We start from the raw sequence: 12029 nt of genomic DNA on the forward strand, positions 1-12029 counted from the left end.
AGGACTTTTTCAAATAAAGAAAATATTAAAAAAATACATTTTAAATTAAAACAAAACCAAGAAACGTATTTATTAATAAATAATAAAATAAACAAACCACTACCATAAATTAACTCATAAATAATATAAAAAAAATAACAAAATTACTAATTTAAATTAATAATTATAAAATCACGAAAATTATTCTTAAATTTAAATTGAATATAAATCTTAATATGAAAAAAAATATTTGTAATATTTAAGTATAAATTAAAATAAAATATAAAGTAAATTAAATAAAAACAAACTTAAAAAACAAAAGCAATATATATTAATTTAAATTAATAAATAAATATTAAAAATATAGAAAATTTCATTAAATATTCACATCAAGCTTGATAAGACCAAACTTCACCACACACCCGATTTTGTGTTTTACCTACGTATAATACTTTAAAGGTCTAAACCATACTTCTGCATTTTAAATTTACTTAAAATTAACTTAAAAAATCTTTTTTTTTAAATAAAAGTTTTTATAATAAAATTGAATAACTAAATAAAACAAAAAAGAGCAAAACAAAACTAAAAAACTATACAACTTTTGAAACTGCCAGACATCCGCAACGATAAATAAAAGACAAAAAACCATAGAAGAATTTAAAATAAAGAACCGAGTCAAACTCAAAAAGATCATAAAATAACCTAAGTTGGGCACAACGTCCGTATGACTTTCCAAGGACAGAACAAAATTTGCACTTTACTGAAAAATACAAATGAATTTTCTTTGTCTGTTTAATATAAACAGACTTATATTTATAAATCAAAATTTTTATATTATTTGATTTATATTAGTTATAAAAGTAAAAAAATTTATATTTTTAAAAAATTTAAATAATGTTAAATTTATTGTTTGTGTCACAATCGGATTTGGTATTATCTTAGTTGTGTACTATTTATAAATAAGAATTTTTATATACGGGGGGTGTGGGAATAGTGCGTGGGGTTAGTAGATTCATATTTATTCTCTTTTGAATCTTTAAAATTGAAATAAACTATATATTTTAAAGAAAATGAGACACCTCAGAATGTTATAAGAGTATGTATTATATAATAGCAATAGAGATCACAAGACAATAAATTAAAACGACGCTCCCTGGGTCAGGGGATGTTGTGTCTACACTGTATGGTACTGATCATGCTTTTGAATTATATATAAAAAAATAAATACATGTTCTTTTTATCTTGTGTTTGTATCAATCCGATACACCCAAAAGCGTTTAGGACGGGAGGAGTAATCTAAGTTATACTGCTACCGGTCCTATAGGAAGACATTTCTACCGGTCCTATAGGAAAACATTTCTACAAGACATTACACCTTTTCAAAGAGAGTGAGTCTCCTCTCACATGGCCTTATACTTCTACTACTTTATGTTCCATCTTGTGCTAGTTAGGACCTTGCATAATATGTTATGAAGGACAAGTTTTCTGACATAATTTACGTATACTAGATTTCTGCTTCATGCTTGCATCCACTATTAGAGATATGAAAATGATATCTCATTTGCATTAGGCGAACCCAATTTAAGAAAAAGTATTCCATTTGCACAACTCTGCTTTAATTGAATTGTTGCCAACAATGGGTTGAAAGCAACATGTAATGAATGCTAACCCTTTGTTATTGCTAGGGAATTACTCAATTCACTTCTTAGTGTTAACTGACAGAGTTCAAAATACGAACATTTTGAAAAGCAGACAGGTTTTTTTTGTTTAGCATTTGCAAAAAAGGGGTAATTAGTGATTAGATAATTATTGAGCATGAAATCTCTAAATAAAATATTTATGCAGGGATGGGATGATGGGAGAAGGATTTCTTAGAGTACTTATAGTGCTGTACTATGGGTCGACTTGCTAGCAAAAAAAAACCCGTATGGTTGACTTGAACTAAATCAAAATACACTATGTGCAAGCAGATTTTCAAAATGTATTAAGGGGGAGAAAAAAAGGATTAAACTGATTAGCGGTTAAGGTAACCCCGAAGGAGTTGTTAACTTAGGCAATTTTTAATTAGTTTGAAACAACATCAGTCTATGAAAAATGGCTAACGACGATACAATGACATTGTGACTTGACCTAGCTTTACCCTTTCGACATGGACTGTATAATAAACAAGTGATTTTTGAGAAGTATTGTCAATTTAACATAAGATCTAACGCTCCCTTCGTTCTCCTAATTCTGAGGGCAGGGAGGGGAGAGTTCAATTTTGGAGGGAAAACCAAAAATACTCAGACTTGAAAATAACAGGGATCTGCCTCAAGGGGAAGGCTCAAAGACCCTTCGTTCCTCCATTTCTGAGGGGCAGGAGAGGTGGGGAGTCAAATTTGGAATGAAAACTAAAAATACTCAGAATCGAAAATAAATGAGATCTGCCTCAAGGGGAAGGCTCAGAGGACCATCGTTCCCCCATTTCTGAGGGCAGGGGAGGGGGGAGGTCGATTTTGGAGGGCATACAAAAAATAATCAGAATAGAAATAAACGAGATCTGCATCAAGGGGAAAGCTCAGATGCCCTTCGTCCCCACATTTCTGAGGGCAGGGGCGGGAGCGGGGGAGTCAATTTCTGAGAGAAAACCAAAAATACTCAGAATTAAAAATAACCGGGATATGTCTCATGGGCAAGGCTCAGAGGTCCTTCGGTCCTCCATTTCTGAGGGGCCGGAGAAGGTGGGGGTCAATTTTGGCGGGAAAACAAAAAATACTCAGAATCGAAAATAAACGGGTATCTGCCTCAAGGCGAAGGCTCAGAGGCCCTTTGGTCCCCAATTTATGAGGGAAGGGGTGGGGAGGGGGGGTTTAGTTGTGGAGGAATACCTCAAGGAGAAGGCCTGGGCTGAGGTTCGCAAGTCGAAGAATTTGTCTTTGTTGCTTTGAAGTCTAAAGTGCCTGTCTTCCTCTGTTTACATGTCTGATTCTTTTTTTTTGCATGTCCAGCTTAGTGTTTGAAGTCCAAGTTGGGGTTTCAGACCTGAGTTTTTTAGATTTTCGTGGGTGTTTGGTCCCCGGGGTTTATTATTTGAGAAGTTAACTTTAGTATTTCATGAGGCCCTTCGTTCCCACATTTCTGAGGGCAGGGGAGGGGGAGGGGGAGTAAAGTTCACAAAGAAAACCAAAAATACTCAGAATTTACAATAAACGGGATCTGTGTAATGGGCAAAGCTCAGAGGTCCTTCGTTCCTCCATTTCTGAGAGGCAGGAGAGGGAGGGAGTCAATTTTGTAGGGAAAACAAAAAACATTCAGATTTAAAAATGAACGGGACTCCGCTTCACGGCGAAGGCTCTTAGACTAATCGTTTCACCATAGCGGAAGTCAGGGGAGGGGGGGGGTTATGAGTGGAGGGAAAACTAAAAAGATTCAGAATTGAAAATGAACGGGCCCTACCTCAAAAAGACGGCCTGGGCGGAGGTTCGCAAGTCGAAGAATTTGTCTTTGTTGGTTTGAATGTCTAAAATGCCTGTCTTTCTCTGTTTACATGTCTGATTCTTTTTGTTTGCATGTCCGGGTTGGTGTTTGCAAGTCCAAGTTGGGTTTTCAGACCTACGTTTTTTAGATTTTCGTGGGTGTTTGGTCCCTGGGGTTTATTATTTGAGAAGTTAACTTTAGTATTTCGTGATTTGAAGTGCCTGAAATCATGAATTAGAATAGTTAAATAGCTGTTTGGGTTTTCAGACCTAGTTTTTTAGATTTTCGTGGGTGTTAGGCTCCTGGGATTTATTATTTGAGAAGTATACTTTAGTATTAAGTAGTTTTTGTATCTTTTAAAAGAGCTTTAAGAGGTTTGAGAGATTTTTTTCTGTTCGGCATAGATGAAAGGTCCAATACCTCACTTAAACTAAGAGGTTACATTTTGATATTGTTTGACAATTTACTAAATTTTAAGGTTTTCTTTAGTTTCAAAATGTTTTTGTCAGTCACCATCTTTAATCATTCACAAACAATACTGAAGAAAACCAATTTCCACTGTTTATCGACATTAAATTGTTAAGAAGGCTATTATTTAATTTTTAATTTTCATGTTTTTACCTTGAGCATCGATATTGTTAGCAGAATTTCAAAAGGATCGTTTGTGAGTGCTGGCGTATCTGATGAAATAATTTAGGTCGTATGATCAATTGAATTTTTTTTAATGCAGTAGTTTTTCAGTAAGGACACTCGATAACCTAAAAGTCTTTGATTCAAACTTTTACCTTGAGAATAGATGTTGTTAGGAGAATTTCAAAAGGATCGTTTATGAGTGCTGGCGTATCTGATGAAATAATTTAGGTCGTAGGATATTAGTGATAGTTTCTTTTTTAAGTAAACTCGATGTTTCTCTGTGATTCAATCCCAGCGTCCCCCTGCTCTGAGTGTTGAAATTGAATTCACTACATTATTTTAGTTTTTTTTCTTGCCCCAAACTATTTTTTTATCATGAACCCTTTTGAGATCAATTTGATCAACTACTTGGTGCCCATTAAAAACGAAATTTTTAAGTTAAATAAGTAGTTTTTGTATCTTTTAAAAGAGCTTTAAGGGGTTTGAGAGATTTTTTTTGTTCGGCATAGATGAAAGGTCCAATACCTCACTTAAACTAAGAGGTTAAATTTTGATATTGTTTGAAAATTTACTAAATTTTAAGGTTTTCTTTAGTTTCAAAATGTTTTTGTTAGTCACCTTCTTTAATCATTCCCAAACAATACTGAAGAAAACTAATTTCCACAGTTTATCGACATTAAATTGTTAAGAAGGCTGTTATTTTATTTTTAATTCTCATTTTTTTGATTTTATATTGATGAATAATTTAGACACAACTTCAACTAGTTATTTTTTTGTTCAGCATAGACGAAAAGTCCAACACTTCAGTTAAACTATGAGGTTACATTTTGATATTTTTTGACAATTTACTAAATTTTAAGGTTTTCTTTAGTTTCAAACTGTTTTTGCCAGTCACCATCTTTAATGATTCACAATCAATACTGAAGAAAACCGATTTCCACTGTTTATCGACATTAATTTGTTGAGAATGCTTTTATTTAATTGAAATATGCATTTACATTTTAGTTTTCCTTTTTTGGATTTTATGTTGATGAAGAATTTAAACACATCTTCAACTAGTTATTTTTTTTTGTTCGGTATCGATGAAAGTTCAAATACCTCAGTTAAACTAAGAGGTTACATTTTGACATCGTTTGACAATTTACTAAATTTTAAGGTTTTCTTATGCAAGAGTCGGAACAAACACACAAACACACACACAAACATACACACATGTTACCAAATTCCACATTATTGCACAGAAATACTAAAATCATAGGTGAGGTTAACCTATGTACGCGCGCGTACATAGGCCCTTGAAGCTCTTTTAAAAGATACAAAAACTATTTATTTAACTTAAAAATTTCGTTTTTAATGGGCACCAAGTAGTTGATCAAATTGATCTCAAAAGGGTTCATGATAAAAAAAATGGTGACTGACAAAAACATTTTGAAACTAAAGAAAACCTTAAAATTTAGTAAATTGTCAAACAATATCAAAATTTAACCTCTTAGTTTAAGTGAGGTATTGGACCTTTCATCTATGCCGAACAAAAAAATCTGTCAAACCCATTAAAGCTCTTTTAAAAGATACAAAAACTACTTAATACTAAAGTTAACTTCTAAAATAATAAATCCCAGGAACCTAACACCCACGAAAATCTAAAAAACTAGGTCTTAAAACCCAAACAGCTAATTAACCATTCTAATTCATGATTTCAGCCACGTCAAAACACTAACCAGAAAAGATAACTTCTCAAATAATGCACACCGTGGACCTAACCCTCATGAAAACATAGAGAACGTATGCATTAAATCTCAACTTGGACGTGCAAACACCCACTTAGGAAGAAGAATAAAACGAACCGGACAGGTATACAGAGAAAAGACAGGCAATGTAGACATTCAAACCAACAAAGACAAATTCTTCGACTTGCAAACATCAGCCCAGCCCTTCTTCTTGAGGTAGATCCCGTTTATTTTCGATTCTGAGTATTTTTAGTTTTCCATCAAAAATTAAACCCTCCCCCCTCCCCTGCCTTCAGAAATGGGGGAACGAAGGGCCTCTGAGCCTTCCCCTTGAGGCAGATTCCCGTTTATTTTCGATTCTGAGTATTTTTGGTTTTCCCTCCAAAATTGACACCCTCCCTCTTCTGCCCCTCAGAAATGGAGGAACGAAGGACCTCTGAGCCTTGCCCATGAGACAGATCCCGTTTTTTTTCGATTCTGAGTATTTTTGGTTGTCCTTCTGAAATTGACTCCCCTCCCCCACCCCTGCCCTCAGAAATGTGGGAACGAAGGGCCTCACGAAATACTAAAGTTAACTTCTCAAATAATAAACCCCGGGGACCAAACACCCACGAAAATCTAAAAAACTTAGGTCTGAAAACCCAACTTGGACTTGCAAACACCAACCCGGACATGCAAACAAAAAGAATCAGACATGTAAACAGAGAAAGACAGGCACTTTAGACATTCAAACCAACAAAGACAAATTCTTCGACTTGGAAACATCAGCCCAGGCCTTCCCCTTGAGGTAGATCCCGTTTATTTTCGATTCTGAGTATTTTTAGTTTTCCCTCCAAAATTACACACCTCCCTCCCCTGACCTCAGAAATGGGGGAACGAAGGGCCTCTGAGCCTTCCCCGTGAGGCAGATTCCTATTTATTTTTGATTATGAGTATTTTTGATTTTCCCTCCAAAATTGATCCCCTTCCTCTTCTGCCCCTCAGAAATGGTGGACCGAAGGACCTCTGAGCCTTCCCCTAGAGACAGATCCCATTTATTTTCGATTCTGAGTATTTTTTGTTTTCCATCAAAAATTGACCTCTCCCCTCCCGGCCCACCGAACTGGGGGACCGAAGTGTCTTTGAGTCAGCCCTTTGATGTAGATCTCATTGCGTTTTGATTATGAGTATTTTTGGTTTTCCCTCCAAAATTGATCCCCTCCCTCATCCACCCCTCAGAAAGGGGGGAACGAAGGGCCTCTGAGCCTTGCCCAAGAGTCAGATCCCGTTTTTTCGATTCTGAGTATTTTTGGTTTTCCCTCCAAAATTGACCCCCCACCTCTCCCCTGCCCTCAGAAATGTGGGAACGAAGGGCCTCTGAGCCTTCCCCTTGAGGCAGATCCCGTTTATTTTCGATTCTGAGTATTTTTGGTTTTCCCTCCAAAATTGACCCCTCCCCTCCTCTGCCCTCAGAATTAGGAGAACAAAGGGAATATTAAATCTTATGTTAAATTGACAATGCTTCTCAAACATCACTTGTGTATTATACAGACCAAATCGGAAAGGTAAAGCTGGGTCAAGTCACACTGTCATTGTATCGTCGTTAGCAATTTTCATTTACTGATGTTTAAAATTTATAAAAAATTACCTGAGTTAACAACTCCTTCGGGGTTACCTTAACCGCTAATCAGTTTAATCCTTTTTTTCTCCACCTTCATACATTTTGAAAATCTGCTTGCACATAGTATATTTTGATTTAGTTCAAGTCAACCATACGGGTTTTTTTTCGCTAGCAAGTCGCCCTCTAGTACAGCACTATAAGTACTCTAAGAAATCCTTCTCCCATCATCCCATCCCTCCACAAATATTTTATTCAGAGATTTCATGCTAAAAAATTATCCAATCACTAATTACCCCTTTTTTGCAAATGCTAAACAAAAAAAAACCTGTCTGCTTTTCAAAATTTTCGTATTTGGAACTCTGTCAGTTAACACTAAGAAGTGAATTGAGTAATCCCTAGCAATAAAAAAAGGCTTAGCATTGATTACATGTCGTTTTCGACCCATTGTTGGCGACAATTCAATCAGAGCAGAGTTGTGCAAATGGAATACTTTTTCGCAAATTGAGTTCGCTTAATGCAAATGAGATATCATTTTGATATCTCTAATAGTGTATGCAATCATGAAGTAGAAATCTAGTCTACGTAAATTATGTCAGAAAAACTTGTCCTTCATAACATATTATGCAAGGTCCTAACTAGCACAAGATGGAACATAAAGTAGTAGAAGTATAAGGCCATGTGAGAGGATACTCACTCTCTTTGAAAAGGTGTAATGTCTTGTAGAAATGTTTACCTATAGGACCGGTAAACATGTCTTGCTTTATGACCGGTAGCAGTATAACTTAGATTACTACTGACGGGAGGGGTTAGTTGCTTTCTGATCTTTTTCACTCTGAGTAAATGAACTACAACTTTTAATTCCCATTCAAATGAACCCTCTCTGAAGTTTATGAAGTTTATACGAGCACACCTTCCATAAGAACCCTATATGCCCCCAGAGCAATACTTAAAACGCCTTCCCCGGCCCTGGGGGGGGGGGTGTTTGACACAGGAATTTTTCTTATGAACTTTGAACTATTTTTAACGAAATGACCGTACGTAAAGGTGTTTTTGCTACATGATCTTTCAACTATTCTTAACAAAATGGCTACCTCAATTTTTTTACTAGATGTATTTGTGGAAAAGGGCTTGAGGGGCCATTTGCCCTCTGATCACTGTTGACTCTTAAAAAGGGCACTAGTACTCTCGATTTCCAATCGAATGAGCCCCCTTTGAAGTTTATACGACGACCCCTTCTATATGAAGTGCCTCTGGGAAAAAAATAAATGGAGTACTGGGGGAGGTTAGCTGCCCTCCAATCACTTTTGACTCTTACAAAGTCAATTACAACTTTCAATTTCCAATCAAATGAGCCCTCTAGAAATTTTATACGAGTATCCCTTCCATAACAACCATATATGCCCCCAGGGCATAAATTACACCGCCTACCCTCCGGCCCTGGGGGTCGGTGTCGACACAGGAGTTTGTGTTTTCAGAACATTGACAGATTTGTAAAAGACGTTAGGTATCAAATTTTTTATTGGAGGAATGGTGTGTGTTGAGGAGGGGGTGTCGAGTTGCCCTCAAATATCTTTTTTCTTTTAAAAAGTGAAAAATAGATGTCACATTAACTTAACTTTATAACACGCAACAGAGTATAATAGTAGAAAGTCAATCCAAACTATATCTGCCACTATAGGATTACTCAGAACCCCTGCCGCCCGACGGGGTGGGTTCCGTCGAAATAGTAATTTTTAGTTTTTTACCATTTAAATTTATTTTATTAATGTTATCTTTAAACAATTTCAACAGCGTGTAGTGGGGAAAAAAAGGGTGCAGAGGGGGGGGGCTATGGTAAATAGTATATATTTTTAAAATACAAAAATTAACAAGACATTTAACTGTAAACTAACATTAGACACCTCTTAATATTATCATAGCTCCCCTTCAATAATACCAATAAAATCACCAAGAACACCACTTACAATGCCTAAGCTCTGGGCTCCGGAGGGTGTTTGTGTTATCTAATTTTTGAACACTTTCCAAAAAACTGGATGTCTCAAAATTTGTAGGGGACGGGATTGGGAGGAAAAGAGCGTGGGGGGGGGGGCTAGTTTAAACCTCTTTAATATTAAAAATTGTAAGATAAATTTCAATTTCCAATCAAAAGAGCACTCTCTGAAGTTTATAATAGCATCCCTTTCATACGAACAATATATGACCTAGGGCATAACTTACAACGCCTGCCCCTGAGCCCTGGGGAGTAGATTATTGAGGAGAACACTTCCCGACCACCCTTAGGTCAAGGGTTTTAAGTTAGGCCCTGGGGAACTGTAAGGTTTTTATAGGAGGTTATGTCTCAGACACAACACAAATGTTACATACGTGGTTTCATTCACAGTTAGACGTACAATTGTACTATAAAAACTTTTGGTGAGGGCCCAGAGCCCCCCCCCCTCCACGTCCCTCATCTCCTCAAACACCACCCATTCAAAGGTTGTGCTAACCATTTTGTTCATCGTAGTTTATTTCCAGATAGAAAATATATTTTTGAGGAGAACCTTCCCCCACAACCCTCACGGCAAGTGTATTAAGGTATGCCCTGGGGGCATATTAGGTTTTTATATAAGGTGTCGTCGTAGAAACTTCAAAAAAGGCTCATTTGGTTGGAAATTCAAAGGGATAGTGCCCTTTTTAATAGATATATATATATATATATGTATATATATATTGCAAGGCGTGGTAGTCATGCAAGAGACAATCAAATATATGCATAAAAGTTGAATCCTTGTGAGATCCTTCCATTTTTCGTTTTCTTTTTAGGCTATTTGGTTTGTGTTTCAATACGTTTTCTAAGTTTGTATTCAGAGGATTTTTATAAAATCATTTTATAATTTTGCAATTATTATAATTTGAAATTTTTCAAGTAGTCAGTGAGGTTGTTTACAAAATCACAAAATAGGACAATTTAATATAAAACAACTCATACAATGCTTCATTTACAACTTTACCATAAAAAACTCAAAATTAGAAGACTAATTAAATATCATGTATGTTCTCAATATTAGACTAGTCAGGGACTTTATCAATAATTAATTATCCGATAACCATCATAATTGCACTTAATACAAGAAATAACACTATGAGTATATGTAAAATTATTTTTGTTCCGAATAAAGTAATAGACTTCTATTTAATAAAATTAAAATTAGTTTGTACTATAACATTTAAACTATTCGTTAAAAATGGACAACCAAATGAATTATTAAATCTGTTATTTATTTATAACAGTATTTATTATTTAATATTACTATACATTTATATATATATAATATATCCTTATTAGTTTATCTACATTTTAATGTATATAAATTCAAAAATTAATTTAAAATATAGTGAGATGGCAATAACATATTCATTTTAGGAGGAGCACTCTATTAATGTAACTGATTTTGTTTTATAATAAACATATGACCTATGACGCAATGTTAGCCGTTTGACGATGACTAGCTGACTGTTGTCAACAAAATATCCGTGGGGGTCCTCAATAAAGTAGAAATTGACATTTTAGTGCGCGTCCGTCTTATTAGTCGATCTTAAGCGTTTATGATTACATCTGTCTATTGGGGGGGGGGGGTAATTAGTATATATCTGGGGTGGTTATTGGAAATTAAAAATAAGATATTAAGCGTGCGTGGTTTTCTCGGTTTAGGTACCAAAAAAAGATATACCACTTTCAACAAACAAGGAATTCAATAAAACTACGTAAGAAAAAAGACAGCACCCTAACGCGTCTAGGAGGTAAACAACCCTATCTAATTGTCATATACTTCTCATTACACCAAGGATTGCTAACACTGTCGCTCTAGTTTTTACGTTGAATTTATTGGTTGTAAATCAAAAAAACAGCAGTACCCTAGGCCAACACTTTTCCAAAACTCGGAAACACGGGCCATTACTAATCGAGACTAGGTCCTAGGCACCATCAATTTCTTTAAAAAAAGATAATCAATGAATAATAAAAAGAAAAAAACTCTAAATCAATAATATTATTAATTACATTAGAGTATACCACAGATACTCTATTATAAGAATTCACTATAAAACACTTTATATTTTATAGGGTTTACTTATAAAACAAAAGTTATTAAATGTTTCTTTATTATCGTAACGTCTTACGAACTACAATTCAAATTTTAACTTACAAATACGTTAAATACTAAAAAACTTACGATCGAGTTTATGTTCATATCATTTTTTTTATTTTTGTTTGTTTTGTTTGGTTGGTAGAACTAAATATATCTTTATTAATATAATAAAATAAAATTTTAAAAAAAAAATCCTTAAAAAGAACAAAAAAGTTTTGAACCTCCACGACTAAAAGTTACCAATTAAGACAGTATATTATTTTGGGAACTACTCTAGACTCTAATAGCAGACTTTTCTTTTGTAGATTTGTGTTAAAACCGTTTGTCTAACATTTTGAATAGACCCTCCCGAACGTGAATCACTTTCACACTATTTAAGAAAGTCCGGCTATTTTCCTATTGCAGCGTTGATCACAAGCTAACACTGAAAATGTCTGTATTTTCTAAAAATTTAACCCGAACCCAATTTAGAAATCCTGGATCCACCAGTCAGTCAAGTCATAAGTC

This window comes from Artemia sp. Qi Xiang Cuo, unplaced genomic scaffold (genome assembly GCF_049724085.1).
Source record: "Artemia sp. Qi Xiang Cuo unplaced genomic scaffold, ASM4972408v1 HiC_scaffold_3062, whole genome shotgun sequence".
Taxonomy (NCBI): domain Eukaryota; kingdom Metazoa; phylum Arthropoda; class Branchiopoda; order Anostraca; family Artemiidae; genus Artemia; species Artemia sp. Qi Xiang Cuo.